We start from the raw sequence: 16,873 nt of genomic DNA on the forward strand, positions 1-16,873 counted from the left end.
CTGGAGTACAATAGCCCGATCTCGGCTCACTGCAACCTCCGCCTCCTGGGTTCAAGCGATTCTCCTGCCTCAGCCTCCTGAGTAGCTGGGATTACAGGCGTCTGCCACCATGCCCAGCTAATTTTTTTTTTTTTTTAATAGAGACGGGCTTTCACTATGTTGGCCGGACTGGTCTCGAACACTTGACCTCGTGTTCCACCCACTTCGTCTTCCCAAAGTGCTGGGATTACAGGGGTGAGCAACTGCGCCCGGCTGGTTTACAGTCTTAACGATAGAGATGACAACTTCAGTACAACATGTTAAGAACCGCTATAGGGGCAAGGATAGGGTATGATGGAGACAAACACATTAGGAGATGCTTACCCCAGCCCAGTGTGTTGGAAGATCCTGGAGAAGGTGATATAAACCAAAAGAGCTGTCTGGTGGAGCTATAGCCAGACAGTGAAGAGCCGGAGAGGACCAAGAGAGATGGTAGGTAGGCATCTGATCATAAGGGGCCTTGGTTGCCATGGTAAGGAGTTTGGACTTTATCCTGAGAGCCACAGGCGAATTTTAAGTGTGGAAATTAAATGATTAGCATGTTAGGAAGATAATTCTGACTGGATATGTGAAGAACTGACTAAAGGGTCAAGACTAGAGGCCAGAAAGACTACTTGAGGGGCATGTAGTAGTCCAGGCCAGATGCATGTAACAAATTTTTATTGAGCACCTTCTTTGAGCCAGGAAATGAACCAAGCAGGTTATAGATATCCTAAGTAGACAATAAGAATCAAAGATAATCCAGGTGTTTACCACTTATCCAGAGCCTTAAAGGGTGGTGGAAATGATTTTGCTGTGGGTCTCTCAGTGACTAGTCACAGATAATCTGTTCTTTGTGGTGGTGGGCAAGGGGTTGGCACAGGAGCAAGGAAAAAGAATGAAAACAGGGAGAATAGAATATGTATTCAAGAGGTGGGCCTTCAGATGGGCTTCCTTTTTGTAGAGTGTTTTTGCAGTGTTCCCTGTGAGAATGACTTGGATTTGGAAGAAGTGCTCTTCTCTGCACCAGATTTAGCCATCCAAATCTCATCATCCAGTATGTTGGAATCCTGTTTTCCCAGCATTATACTTGACTACATGTTCTATATCCACCACTCTCTTGTATCTGCCATATGTTTGTGTCCAAGGTGATAGAGGGTCTGACATGGTCCAGATTGAAGGAAGTGTAGAAAGTGGACAATACAAATTCCGTGTATGCAAAGTCAGTATTTGCAAGTCTGCTGCAATGCTGGAAGTGTGAAGATCAAATAAACAAATTGGAATACTTGGTAACAAAATATTTGTAAGCATAAAGCAAATCATAGGCACTTTAAACTAGAAACAATGAGCAACAGTCACCACACAAAAGGGAGGCAGGGGAGACAGGGAGGAATGTGGCATGTACACCAGGAACAACTCACTCAGCCAAGAGAGGGGCTCGCCAGGCAAAGCGCTGTGACAGTCATTGGGCACGGCTACAAACTGTTCCTACATCACCCACCAACGCCAGCCTACATCTGAACCCTTCGAGGGCTACACCATCCCAGACCACCTCGACAAGCTAAAAAGGTCCCCTTTTTATTGAGCCAAAGTAGATTTCCTTGTAATTTCAACTTTAAGGCCACATAGAAGAAACAATTTCCCATCGATAGGACAGCACTTCAGGTATTTGGGGACATCTATGATGCCGCCCAGTCTTCTCTTTCCCAGGCTACATATTCCCGATTCTTGCAAATAGTGCAGTCTTCAGTCTCCTCTCTCCTGCACACACTCTACACCAATCTTGAATGTGGCAGCCAGGTCTGATAACAAAACTTTTTTTTTTTCTTAATTATACCTTAAGTTGTAGAGTACATGTGCACAACGTGCAGGTTTGTTACATAGGTGTACATGTGCCATGTTGGTGTGCTGCACCCAGTAACTGGTCATTTACATTAGGTATTTCTCCTAATGCTATCCCTCTGCCAGCCCCACACCCTACGACAGGCCCTGGTGTGTGATGTTCCCCACCCTGTGTCCAAGTGTTCTCATTGTTCAATTCCCACCTACGAGTGAGGAACATGTGGTGTTTGGTTTTCTGTCCTTGTGATAGTTTGCTGAGAATGATGGTTTCCAGCTTCACCCATGTTCCTGCAAAGGACATAAACTCATCCTTTTTTATGGCTGCATAGTATTCTGTGGTGTATACATGCCACATTTCCTTAATCCAGTCTATCATTGATGGACATTTGGGTTGGTTCCAAGTCTTTGCTATTGTGAATAGTGCCACAATAAACATACTTGTGCATGTGTCTTTATAGTAGCATGATTTATAATCCTTTGGATATATACCCAACAATGGGATTGCTGGGTCAAATGGTATTTCTAGTTATAGATCATTGAGGAATCGCCACACTGTCTTCCACAATGGTTGAACTAGTTTACACGCCCACCAACAGTGTAAAAGTGTTCCTATTTCTCCACATCCTCTCCAGCATATGTTGTTTCCTGACTTTTTAATGATTGCCATTCTAACTGGTGTGAGATGGCATCTCATTGTGGTTTTGCTTTGCATTTCTCTGATGACCAGTGATGATGAACATTTTTTCATATGTCTATTGGCTACATAAATGTCTTCTTTTGAGAAGTGTCTGTTCATATCCTTTGCCCACTTTTTGATGAGGTTGCTTTTTTCTTATAAATTTGTTTAAGTTCTTTGTAGATTCTGGATATTAGCCCTTTGTCAGGTAAGTAGATTGTAAAAATTTTCTCCCATTCTGTAGGTTGCCTGTTTACTCTGATGGTAGTTTCTTTTGCTGTGCAGAAGCTCTTTAGTTTAATTAGATCACATTGGTCAGTTTTGGCTTTTGTTGCCGTTGCTTTTGGTGTTTTAGTCATGAACTCCTTGCCCATGCCTATGTCCTGAATGGTATTGCCTAGGTTTTCTTCTAGAGTTTTTACGGTTTTAGGTCTAACATTTAAGTCTTTAATCCATCTTGAATTAATTTTTGTATAAGGTGTAAGGAAGGGATCCAGTTTCAACTTTCTACATATGGCTGGCCAGTTTTCCCAGTACCATTTATTAAATAGGGAATCCTTTCCCCATTTCTTGTTTTTGTCAGGTTTGTCAAAGATCAGATGGTTGTAGATGTGTAGTGTTATTTCCGAGGCCTCTGTTCTGTTCCCTTGGTCTATATCTCTGTTTTGGTACCAGTACCATGCTGTTTTGGTTACTGTAACCTTGTAGTATAGTTTGAAAACTCTCTTTAAATTAGGAACCTGGCTCATTGGTAGGAATCAGGCTCAAACTAAACTGGTTTGGTTGGCTGGGTTTTTTGGAACTTCATCTTACTGAATCATTAAATCTAGTTTAATGGATTATTACAGTTCATTAAAATCCAGTTTTTCACATTTTCTACTGGAAATCTTCCATAACTTGTATGTATATAATTGAGTTTCAGAGTGCATATGCAGGATCATACTTTGTTAAAATGCTTATCTCTAAAACATCTGAGATAATAAAGAGGGAAGACGTGGGCTTTAATGTCAGGTCAAAATCAAGGTTAACTTTGTTGAGGGCAGAGTTCTGCAGAAGCATACACAGGTGATAACTAGGTAAATCCAGGAAGACTCTGATGAGGAGGTGAATTAGAGTAAACAGGTTTTCACTTAGTCATATTTATTGAATGCCTACTGTGTAGTAGACACTGGAGATACAGCAGTGAACCACAAAAACCAAATCCCTGCCCACGTGGAGTTCGTATCCTAAAGAGGAAGACAGATGATGAACAAAGAAGCAAAAAATTAGTATCTTTGTGATAAGAATTAAGGCAAAAAATAAAAGCAGCAAAGAGGGATAGAAAGTGTTTGTGATTTTATACAGGTAACTTGAGAAGGCCTCTCTTAAAAGATGGCCTTGGAGTAAAGGCAAAGGAAGTGTCGGCAGGCCGTGCAGAAATGAAGAGGAGTAATCCGGGCCACATAACCCACATCAGGCTTCAGTGAGAGAGGTCTGAGAAGCCTGGGAGGCCTCCAGAGTCCAGCTTTCTGTTTCTAAGCAACAGATTTGTAATATACAGGCCTTTTCCTGGCTGCAAGTTAGTAACCCCTTCCAAGTACTCACTTGACCAATCTTCTCAGATCTAATATAATGCAGGAAGAAGATGTTTTAAATATAAACAAATGTTTAAAATCTGAATTGAATTACCCTTAATTCTTCCCAAATTAAAATTAAATTCATAGGTAAGATGTCCTTCTATGAATAGACACAAACTTGGTTTAGTCTATTTCCCAAATAGTAGTGAGGAATAACCATTGGATCTAATGGTGCTTTCTTTTACATATCGTCCTCCAAATGTAATACAGCTTTATAACCTAGAGATATTTATTTTTAAAATTCAGGACATTCAACAAAAATAATCCATTGTCAAGTACCTTGTAAAGTTAAATGAATATTTCTAGAAGCTTCTCAAAAAAAAAAAAAAAAAAAAGGCTCTAACCAAAAAGACAAAGACCCAAACTAAAGCTAGTAATTAAGATCATGATTATATATACAAAAACAAATTTACCAACCTCAACTCTTTTTTTGTTGTTGTTATGTTTCCTGTTTTATCTAGGGATCATCATTCTTTCTGATAAGCAGGAGTGTAAAAATTAGATATCACACCAAAAGCTCAAGCAACAAAAGCAAAAATGAACAAGTGGTACTACATCAAACCCAAAAGCTCCTGCACAACAAAGGAAACAATCACCAAAATGAAAAGGTGGACTGCAGATTGGGAGAAAATATTTGCAAACCATTATCTGGTAAGGGTTTAATATCCAAACTATATAAGGAACTCACAGAACTTAACAGAAAACAAATAATCCAATTAAAAGTTGTCAAAGAGGCTGAGCACGGTGGCTCACGCCTGTAATCCCAGCACTTTGGGAGGCTGAGGTGGGAGGATCACAAGGCCAGGAGACTGAGACCATCCTGACCAACACCATGAAACCCCGTCTCTACTAAAAACACTAAACATTAGCTGGGTGTGGTGGCACACGCCTGTAATGACAGCTACTTGGGAGTCTGGGGCAGGAGAACTGCTTGAATCCAGGAGGTGGAGGTTGCAGTGAGCCGAGATCGCACTACTGCCAAAAAAAATTTTTTTTAAAAGGGCAAAGGATAGGAATAGATATTTTTCCAAAGAAGACATAAAAACAGCCAATAGGTATATGAAAAAGTGCTCAACATCACTAATCAGCAGGGAAATGCACATCAAAGCCACAATGATACCACCTCACACCTGTTAGGTTACACCTGCTATTATCAAAAAGATAAGAGATAGCAAGTGTTGGCAAGGATCTGGAGAAAAGGGAACCTTTGTATACTGTTGGTGGGAATGTAAATCAGTACAGCTATTGTGGAAAACAGTGGAGCAGTTTCTCAAAAAATTAAAACTATCATACAACTCAGCAGTCCCTGTGCTGAATAGATACCCAAAGGAAATGGAATCAGCATCTTGTAGAGATATCTGCACTCCATGTTCACTGAAGAATTATTCGCAATAGCCAAGATTCAACCTCAGTGACCACTAATGGATGGATGAATAAAGAAATTGTGTGTGTATACACACACACACACACACACACGTATATACACATTATTCAGCCTTAAAAAAGGAGATACTGCTATTTGTGACAACATGGATAACCCTGGAGAACATTATGCTAAGTGAAATAATCCAGCCACAGAAAAAATAATACTGCATGTTCTCACTTATATGTGGAATTTTTAAGTCAAATACATAGGAACAAAGACTAGAACAGTGGTTACCAGGGCTGAAGGAGTGAGAGGATAGGGAGCCATAGGGAAAAGGGTACAAACTTGCAGTTATATAGGATGAATAAGTCTAGAGATCTAATGCCCTGCAGGAGGACTATAGTTAATAATATTGTATTACATGTTGAAAATTTGCTAAGGGGGTAGGTTTTAGGTGATCTGACCACACACACACACACACACACACACAAAGGTAACTCTGAAAGGTGATATATGTGTTAATTTGCTTACCAATAAGTAATACTTGCACTCTGTATATCAAAACATCGTGTTTCACACTTTAAATAGATACACTTTTTTTTGGACAAAAGAGGAAATTATCAAGACAAGTCACTTATGGTGTATTATGATGGTTAAATAAGAACAAATTGGTTCCCATAAAATAGGTTTCTAAGAACTTGCCCAGTCTTCCATTGGAAGCTCCATTTACCACATGGCAGATGCAAACCCTCCAGGAGTATTTGCTTAGACAGGACCCTGTAAAGAGTTTATCCACTATGTTTTCTCTAAATCTTCTAAATTTATTTGGTGTCAGAGGTCCTGGCAAGAGAGATAAGGTCATATTGCAATAGCAATATAGCAATTTGAGTGGTTTACTTGAGAGTCAAATTGGAGAATCTGGTGGTATTCAATAAGAAAAAAAGGGTTTATTTTGCTTTTGAGACATGTATTAGTCTGCTTTCACAGTGCTCTAAAGATACTGTCTGAGGCTGAGTAATTTATAAACAAAAGAGATTTAACTGACACAGTTCCACATGGCTGGTAGGGCTTCAGAAAACTTACAATCATGGCAAAAGGCAAAGGGGAAGTAGGCACTTTCTTCACAAGGAGGCAGGAGAGACAAAGAGCAAAGGGAGAAGTACCACTTTTAAGCCATCAGTTCTCATAACAACTCCTTCACTATCACAAGAATAGCATGGGGAAACTGCCCCCATGATCCAATCACCTCCCACCAGTGCCTCCCTTGATCCATGGGGATTACAATTTGATATGAGATTTGGGTGGGGACATAAAGCCAAACCATATTATTCCACCCTTGGTCCTTCCCAAATCTCATGTCCTTTTCACATTTCAAAACCAATCATGCCTCCCCAACAGTCCCCCAAAGTCTTAACTCATTCCAACGTTAACTCAAAAGTCCAAGTCCAAAGTCTTGTCTGAGAAAAGGCAAGTCCCTTCTGCTTATGAGCCTGTAAAATGAAAAGCAAGTTTGATACTTCCAAAATACAATGGGGGTACAGACATTGGGTAAATGTTCCTATCCCAAAAGGGAGAAATTGGCCAAAGCAAAGGGGCCAGAGGCCCCATGCAAGTCCAAAACCCAGCAAGGCACTCATTAAATCTTAAAGCTCCAAAATAATCTTCTTTGACTCCATGTCTTACTTCCAGGGCATGCTGATGCAAGGAGTAATCTCTAAAGGCCTTGGGGAGCTCCACCTCTGAGGTTCTGCAAGGTATAGGCTTCGGAGCTACTTTCATGTTTTGGTATTGAGTGCCTGCAACTTTTCCAAGCGCACAGTGCAAGCTTTTGGTGTATCTACCATCCTGGGGGCTGGAGGACAGTGGCCCTCTTCTCACAGCTCCACTTAAGCAGTGCCCCAGTGGGGACTCTGAGAGGGCTCCAACCACACATTTCCTGACTGCATTGCCTAGGAGAGATTCTCCGTGAGGGCTCTGATCCTGCAGCAGACTTCTGCTGGGACATCCAGGCCTTTTCATACATCCTCTGAAATCTAGGCAGAGGCTCCCAAAGCTCAGTTCTTGTCTTCTGTGTATGCACAGGCCCAATACCACATGGAAGCCACCAAGGCTTGGGGCTTACACCCTTTGAAGCTACAGCCTGAGCTATACCTTGGCCTCTTTTAGCCGCAGCTGGAGCTGCAGTGGCTGGGATGCAAGGCACCAAGCCCTGGGGCTGCACAGAGTAGCCAGGCCCTGGGCCCAGCCCACAAAACTATTTTTCCCTCCCAGGCCTCCAGGCCTGTGATGGGAGGGGCTGCCATGAAGATCTCTGACATGGACTGGCCTAGAGAGTTTTTCCCCATTCTCTTGGCTGTTAACATTTGACTTCTTGTTACTTATGCAAATTTCTGCAGCTTGAATTCCTCCCCAGAAAATGGGTTTTTCTTTTCTACCACATGGTCAGGCTACAAATTTTCCTTTATGTTCTGTTTCCCTTTTAAAAATAAATTCCAATTTCAAACCATCTCTTTTTTTTTTTTTTTTTTGAGATGGAGTCTCACTCTGTCACCCATGCTGGAGTGCAGTGGTGCGATCTCGGCTCACTGCAACCTCTGCCTCCCAGATTCAAGCAATTCTCCTGCCTTGGCCTCCCTAGAGCTGGGATTACAGGCATGTGCCACCATGCCCAGCTAATTTTTTTGTATTTTTAGTAGAGATGGGGTTTCACCATATTGGCCAGGCTGGTCTCAAACTCCTGACCCTTTGATCCACACACTTCGACCTCCCAAAGTGCTGGGATTACGGGCATGAGCCACCACCCCCGGCCAAACCGTCTCTTTATGAATGCTTATGACAATGCTTTCAGGAAAAGCCAGGTTGTCTCTTGAATGCTTTGCTGCTTAGAAATTTCTTCTAAGCAGATATGCTAAATTATGTTTTTTTAAGTTCAAAGTTCCACAGATCTTTAGGGCAGGGGCAAAATGCCACCAGTCTCTTTGCTAAAGCATAGCATATGTGACCCTTACTCCAGTTTCCAATAAGTTCCTCATCTCCATCTGAGATCACCTCACCCTGAACTTCATTGTCCATATCACTAACAGCATTTTGGTCAAAACCATTCAGAAAGTCTCTAGGAAGTTCCAATGTTTCCCACACCTTCCTGTCTTCTTCTGAGACCTCCAACTGTTCTGCTCATTACCCAGCTCCAAAATTCCTTCCACATTTTCAGGTTATCTTTCTAGCAGTGCCCCACTCCCAGTACCAATTCTCTGCATTAGTCCATTTTCACACTGGTATAAAGATACTACCTGAGACTAGGAAATTTATAAACAAAAGAGGTTTAATTGACTCACAGTTCCACATGGCCTCAGGAAACTTAAAATCATGGTGGAAGGTAAAGGGGAAGCAGGCACAGTCTTTACAAGGTGACAGGAGAGAGCGAGGGAGAGAGAGAGAGAAAGTGCAAAAGGAGAAGTGCCACTTTTAAACGATCACATCTCATGACAACTCCCTCACTATCACAAGAATAGCATGGGGGAAACCGTCCTCATGATCCAATCACTTCCCACCAGGTCCCTCCCTTGACACGTGGGGATTACAATTTGAGATGAGATTTGGATGGTGACACAGAGCCAAACCGTATCAAGACAGAATCTCACGCTGTCATCCACACTGGAGTTCAGTGGTGTGATCATAGCTTACTGCAGCATCAAACTCCTAGGCTCAATCAAATCCTCCTGCCTCAGCCTCCCAAAGTAGCTGGGACTACAGTTATGTGCCACCACACTTGGCTAATTTTTTTATTTTTTGTAGAAATGGAGTCTTGCTATGTTGCCCAGTCTGGTCTCAAATTGCTGGGCTCAAGCAATCTTCTTGCTTCAGCCTCCCAAAGTGCTGGGATTACAGGCATGAGCCACTGTGCCAGACCTAGAAGAAAGGTTTTATTTGGTTGCTATTATATGTATTATAATCTAAACATTATGTATACATTTATATAGGAATATTTTTATTTTTATTTTTTTATTTTCTTTTTCTTTTTATTTTTTTTAAGACAGAGTCTCGCTCTGTCACCCAAGCTGGAGTGCAGTGTCCGGATCTCAGCTCGCTGCAAGCTCCACCTCCTGGGTTTACGCCATTCTCCTGCCTCAGCCTCCTGAGCAGCTGGGACTACAGGCACCCGCCACCTTGCCCAGCTAGTTTTTTGTATTTTTTAGTAGAGACGGGGTTTCACCGTGTTCGCCAGGATGGTCTCGATCTCCTGACCTCGTGATCCACCCGTCTCGGCCTCCCAAAGTGCTGGGATTACAGGCTTGAGCCACCGCGCCCGGCCAGGAATATTTTTATATACGCACATATACATATATACTGTGACGATTAGCTTTGTGTGTCAGCTTGACTGAGCCATAGGGTGCCCAGATATTTAGTCAAACAGTATTCTGGGATGACAGTAACTTTTATTTTTTATTTACTTTTTATTCATTATTATTATTTTTTTGAGAGGGAGTCTTGCACTGTTGCCTAGGCTGGAGTGCAATGGCGCCCTCTCGGCTCACTGCAACCTCCACCTCCCAGGTTCACGATGTCATTCTCCTACCTCAGCCTCCCAAGTAGCTGGTACAGGCACACACGACCACACCCAGCTAGTTTTTGGTATTCTTAGTAGACACCAGGTTTCACTATGTTGGCTAGACTGGTCTCGAACTCCTGACCTTGTGATCCGCCCACCTCGTACTCCCAAAGTGCTGGGATTACAGGCATGAGCCACTGCGCCCAGCCAAGGGTAACTTTTTTTTAACTGTTTTAACCCTAACCCTAACCCTAACCCCTAACCCTAACCCTAACCCTAACTGGAAAAAAGAAAACACTTCACAGAGGAAGTAGCCTTTGAGTTAGCTCATAACATTTAAAAAAATATTTCATCAGTTATGAAGACTACAAAAAATAAACAGCAAAGATGGAAAAGTGTGATGAACTTTTCATAATCTGGTGTGCCTCAAATTTTAAGATGAATGGGTAAATGTGATGGGAGATGAGGTTGGAGAAAATCAGCAAATAGAAGTGATATCTCTTTTAGAAGATAAACCCAGAGACTTCTGTGCAGGATTGAGAAGGAAGAAGGGGATATGAGGAGACTGGCTTAAAAAGTATTCTAATATTAACCCAAGAGTGGATAGGGATGAACTAACAGGGACAGAGAAATGGAAATTGCTGAATATATTCAAGAGACACTTTTAGGGGTAATATTGATATAATTTTTGTCCAACTACCTATGGGGATGAAGGGAGAATAGTCACGAGTTTCGAGTGAGGTAATCAGGAAGATTCAATCTGCTCTAGTGGGGAAATATCTGGCATAGCCTACTTCTGATTCTAGCTCTGCCATCTACTCATGGTGTAATTTGGGAAAGGCCATGTAACTGCTCTCATTTTCTGCTTCCTTATCCGTAAATGGAGGAAGCCCTCTGCCCTCATCAACTGTAAATGGAGGAAGACTTCCTCTGTCCTCATCAACTCTGAAATTCTACCACTTCGTGATATCTTTAGTGGACGTGGGATCCACTAGGAAAGAAGACATTTACAAGATGATGAGTAAAGTTTTATACTTGTCCTGTTGAGATGCTGGTAGGATCTGCATTGAGATCTCCAGAAAGGGTTTGAATTTGCATGTCTGAAGTTTAACAAAGAAACAAAGCTGAAGGCAGACATATAGAAACTATCTGCACAGAGACAATAGTTTAAAATGTAGGAGAACTCCCCCACCCCAACACCACCCAAATGCAAATATATATATATGTGTGTATATGTATATGTGTATATGTGTGTGTGTGTGTGTGTGTATATATATATATATATATATGAGTTTCACTCTTGTTGACCAGGCTGGAATGCAATGGCATGATATCAGCTCACTGCAACCTCTGCCTCTCAGGTTCAAGCAATTCTCCTTCATCGGTCTCTTGAGTAGCTGGGATTACAGGCATGAGCCACCATGCCCAGCTAATCTTGCATTTTATTTTATTTTATTTATTTATTTTTTTGAGACAGAGTCTCACTCCGTCACCGGGCTGGAGTGCAGTGGCATTATCTCGGCTCACTGCAATCTCCACTTCCCGGGTTCAAGCAATTCTCCTGCCTCAGCCTCCCAAGTAGCTGGGATTACAGGTGCGTACCACCACGCCCGGCTAATTTTTGTATTTTTAGTAGAGATGGGGTTTCACCATGTTGGTCAGGCTGGTCTTGATCTTGTGACCTCATGATCTGCTCGCCTCAGGCTGGTATCAGTCTTGTGACCTCATGATCCGCCCACCTCGGCCTCCCAAAGTGCTGAGATTACAGGTATGAGCCACAGCACCCAGCCCCCAAATGCATACAAATATATTTGAAAATGAAGACGAGGTAAACTTTCTCAGGGAAAAATGTAAGCATTTATTACCCAGGATGGTCATAGGACCAGCACCCTCAGTGTCGCCTGGGGATTGGTTGTAAATGCAGAGCCTCAGGCCCCACTTACTGAGCTAGAATATATATTTTAGTGAGATTCCATGTTACTTACATGGACATTCAAGTTGCATAAGTGCTGGTGTCATCCAAGAAGAGGGCCAAGGACAGGAACATCTACAATTATGTAGATCAAACATCTACGATTATGACGCCCACAGGCAGAAGAGGCCAGAGAAGGAGACCAGGAGGAATTAGAAGCTAAAAGCACCAGGAGAAGAGTTAGTGTCTTCATCTGTTTGGGCTGCTGTAACAAAAATGCCATTAACTGGGTGGCTTATAAACAAGTGAAATTTATTTCTCACAGTTCTGGAAGCTGGGAATTCAAGATCAAGGTGCCAGCAGATTTGGTGTCTGGTGAGGGGCCCACTCCTCGGGCAAACAAGCTCCCTTGGGCCACCCCCCATGACATAACCACCTCCCAAAGTCCTCTCCTCTTAACACCATCACTTACCGGGCTAAGATTTCAACAGATGAATTTTGGGTGACACAAACATTCAGACCATAGCAGTCACCATCTAACAACAGGTGGATGGGACACTTGTCTAAACCGAATTGTACTTAGGTAATGGGACCATATGAGGACAAATTTAACCAATGTCTTTTTTAGTTTTTAGTTTCTTTTGTTTTGGTTTTAGCAACTCTAGATTTTCTAGAGACTATCAACATTACCTTTCTTTTCTCTCCAGCCCCCATGCCCAGAAAGGAAAGAAGATTATTAGGGAGTCAAGTATCTGGGCTCTTCTTACCTCTTAGGGTAGTAAATTGCTTTTTGTATGCAGGTGGTATTGCCTAAGTGAAGATAATTTTGAGATAGGAGTAGAATGCCCTGCAGACAATGCTTATGTTTTAGAGATAATAAGCCAACACAATGAAATGAATAAGCTGCACTGGACCTGAGGAGTGAGGTTGAATAGGAAAGTAAGACGCCACCTGGAGACAGTATTGCTCAAGACTGAGAGTGGATGAGGGTTGCAAAGCTGTTTGCACAGTGCTTCTGAGGCATCATGGCAGCCTGGGGGAGCTTCCCATGCTGAGCTTGCCTGGAGCATGTGTGTGTATGCATGCATGTGTGTGTGCATGCGTTTGTGTGTGGAGAAAGGGGAGCAGACCGCTGGCTTAGTCAGCTACCTTTGAATGCTTCTCCCTCAACAGGGACTGAGAACCAGATTGCTCGCCTTTTTCCCTGAATTATATTAGCTCAGGGGTTCTTATGCCATCCGAAGATAAAGACATAAGGAGAATAGGGAAAGTGCCAAAAATTAGCTGATGCTGTATTTAATTAAGAAAAAAATAAGTATAATATTTATAATATTTAACTTTGAGTGTTGTGGAGAGATATACGCCTGTTTCATTTTGCTTCTGGCATACCCTCTATTGCCAGAGTTGCTTCATTTCTGATAGATTTTTATGGGAAGTAGTTTCCAATAGGTTGACTTCACGTTTGTTTAAACTCCCCATTTCCTGACTCTATCAGGTACTTTAAGGGAAAGCAAATAGTAAATTAGAAAGTAGAAAAGAGGCTGGAGGCCTAGCAGTTCTAAATCATCTTTATTCCATAGTAGCCACTGAACACTGGTGCAAGGCATTGAGTCTCTCTGGGCCTTAGTTCCCACTTGTGTACAATAAAGAACTAAGGTGAGCTCATTTCTGTCTTTCCCAGTGCTAGCACTCCACGATTCTCTGATTCGTATTAAGGACAATAAACATAGAAAGGTTTGAAAATTACGCCGATGAAGAACAGAAATCACAAACATGGCTGCAACTTAAATTTGTCAGTCAATTCAATCTCTTCGAAGTTCTTCACTAAGCATTGTCCACAGAACAATGAAGAGGTAACAGATGGAAGAAAGGTCAATAACTCCGAACACACCTCCCTAGTCTGGGGACACTGGTGTCCCCACTGTGTGTCTGGACTGGCCTCCTCCCTGCAGGCCTTTCTCAAGGCGGCAGGGTGCTCTTGCACATCAGGCTGCTTGTTGCTCTTAAGGACCGATCCTGCACGGAGAGGTCTCTGTGTCTCCAATCCTCAGCCTGCCGTACTGGTTTTAACTGAGAAGTCTTACCTGGGCCGGACGCCGTGGCTCACACCTGTAATCCCAGCACTTTGAGAGGCCGAGGCAGGTGGATCACGAGGTCAAGCCATTGAGATCATCCTGGCCAACATGGTGAAACCCCATCTCTACTAAAAATACACAAGTTAGCCAGGCATAGTGGCGGGTGCCTGTCATCCCAGCTACTCAGGAGGCTGAGGCAGGAGAATCACTTGAACCCAGGAGATGGAGGTTGTAATGAGCCAAGATTGCACCACTGCACTCCAGCCTCGTGACAGAGCAAGACTCTGTTAAAAAAAAAGAAAAAAAAAAGAAAAAACAGTCTTACCTAACAACTTCCCTTCCCTTCCCTTCCCTTCCCACCAGATTAGGTTCACCTATTAAATGCTAATAGCATTCTTTGCTTTCTATCACACAGTTATATAATTATACAGTGATTTTTCTGGTTATTTGATACCTATCTGTAAGCAGCACAAGGGCAGGGACCATGTTTGTTTTGTTCACCCTTCAATTCCTAGAACCTATTATAGGCCCTGGCATATAATATGCCTTCAGCAAATTTGAATTCAATGAAAAGGCGAATGTGTGAGTCCCATCTTGCATATAAGAAGACAAAAACTCTTTGCCCAAGTCAAATTACTCACAAGTGTGACAACAGAAAAATGAATCAGTTCTCACTGGCTCCGCAGCCTATCCATTCTCCATTCCTGGTGGCCTCCTCTTCTGTGTCCTAGACTTCAGTCTCCCGGCAATGGTACCAGTGCTAGGGGAGGCTGAGAGGGAGAAGGAGGAAGAGAGACAAGGACACACTGATGTGATGTCCTTCCTCTGTTCGCCAGTGCTTAGTATATGCTTCATGAGTATGCACTCGGGCCTACTTGGAAGAAGACTGCCTGTTTGCAGAAGGTCTTAACATACGGCTCCGTGGCCTTTTCCCTATGTGGGGAATGAGGTACTGAAGCATTCAGAACTATGACTTCTCACCTGTCATCTACCTTCATGCATGCCATGGATTCCAGAGCATGAACACTCACGCTGGAGATACATGGTATGTGTATTTCTCTAGTGGACTCAATTCAGAATCACCTCTCATTCCTAAGGCAGTATTTCCATCTCTGTCCCAGATACTTGGGCTATGTAACCTGTGGTCAGCCTTTGATCCACCCATGTGAAGCTGCAGGTCCATTTCCAAAGCCCAGGTGTCCTTTGCGTCCATTTCCTCTCTCTTGCCTGGAGCTACATTCCTCAACACGCACACTCCACCTGCTGCATCTGCTTACCTTCATCTCTCTTCCATGGCCACAGCTCCTTCTTAATTTTTTTTTTTCAAAAATCCATAAAGCATAATATCTCTCATTTAAGATAAACAGCATAAACACAATTTTTTTTCCAAACAAAAATTAGCTTAGCTGCCTTTTTTCACCCTACAATGTCATCAAAGCAAATTCTCAAAGATTGAGTGGCTCACAGTACTTCGTGATGATTCTTTTCCTGATTTGTTCTGTTTATCATAACTCAGAGAAAATGCATTCCCAATAGCCTTTCCTCAACCTCCATTTATAATTTATTTAGAAAAAGCTTAACATTCTTTAAACCAGCTTGCAGTGCAGAGACTGTGGAAAGAGCTGGAAAGTTTCCTGTGTGGAGAAAATCTTTCTGTCTGCTCAAAGTGCCACGGCATTCTCCAGTTTTCTAACAGAGTAGGACTAAAGAGGGTCTCTCCCAGGATTACACACTGCACTGCAATGTGGGCTCTCCTCACCGCCTGGTCATCCTATGCCCTCTGCAGGAGGACTCCGATTTGGCTCTACTGTATCAAGAGCTCCCTGAAGTTATGCTCTTTCAATCTTTACGAAATCAGAACCTGATCTTGTGACACTGTTAATATTACCTGTCATTAGCTCCAAAATTCTCATCTGTGTAAAGTTTAGGATTTGTTTTCATGCCACTAACTATCACTAAAAAAAGTCTCTCTCTACTAAGAAACTCTGGTGCTTGGGAGACTTTCAAATTTGGTGGGGGGATGTTCTGATAAGAATATTAATATTCTGATTTTAATTTACTTTAAGAAAAATTATTGGTATGTACAATTAGTTGCCTTCTTGTTTTTCTTTTGTTCTAGATCTTCACCCCAAGTCTGTCTTTTTATTTGATCCCCCATATTGAAAAGAAAACATTTGGAGCAGGCTAGATGAAAGCATAGAAAGAGCTGTGGGAAAATAAACCAGATTGTAGGCCTAGTTTTCTGCTACTTACTATAGCTACTTACTGCAGCAGAAAATTGGCCTACAGCCTGGTTTATTTTCCCTGCAGCTCCTTCTGTGTTTTCACCTAGCCTGCTCATGAGACGATTTTTCAAGGCCACACAGTAAGTAGCAGAAAATTAGCATGATCTGTAAAATAAAGAGGCTGGCCATGATGATACCTAAAATTTCTTCCAGTTCTGAATATTATCACTTCATGCTTACTCCTAGGTCACCCCTCCCTCCCGGTTAGTATTTACTGCTTTTATTTTTAATCTTTATTATTATTATTATTATACTTTAAGTTCTAGGGTACATGTGCACCACGTGCAGGTTTGTTACATATGTAAACATGTGCCATGTTGGTGTGCTGCACCCATTAACTCATCATTTACATTAGGTATATCTCCTAATGCTATCCTTCCACCCTCCCCCCACCCCACGACAGGCCCCAGTGTCTGATGTTCCCCATCCTGTGTCCAAGTGTTCTCATTGTTCAATTCTCACCTATGAGTAAGAATATGCAGTGTTTGGTTTTCTGTCCTTGCGATAGTTTGCTCAGAATGATGGTTTCCAGCT

This window comes from Piliocolobus tephrosceles, chromosome 10 (assembly GCF_002776525.5).
Source record: "Piliocolobus tephrosceles isolate RC106 chromosome 10, ASM277652v3, whole genome shotgun sequence".
NCBI lineage: Eukaryota > Metazoa > Chordata > Mammalia > Primates > Cercopithecidae > Piliocolobus > Piliocolobus tephrosceles.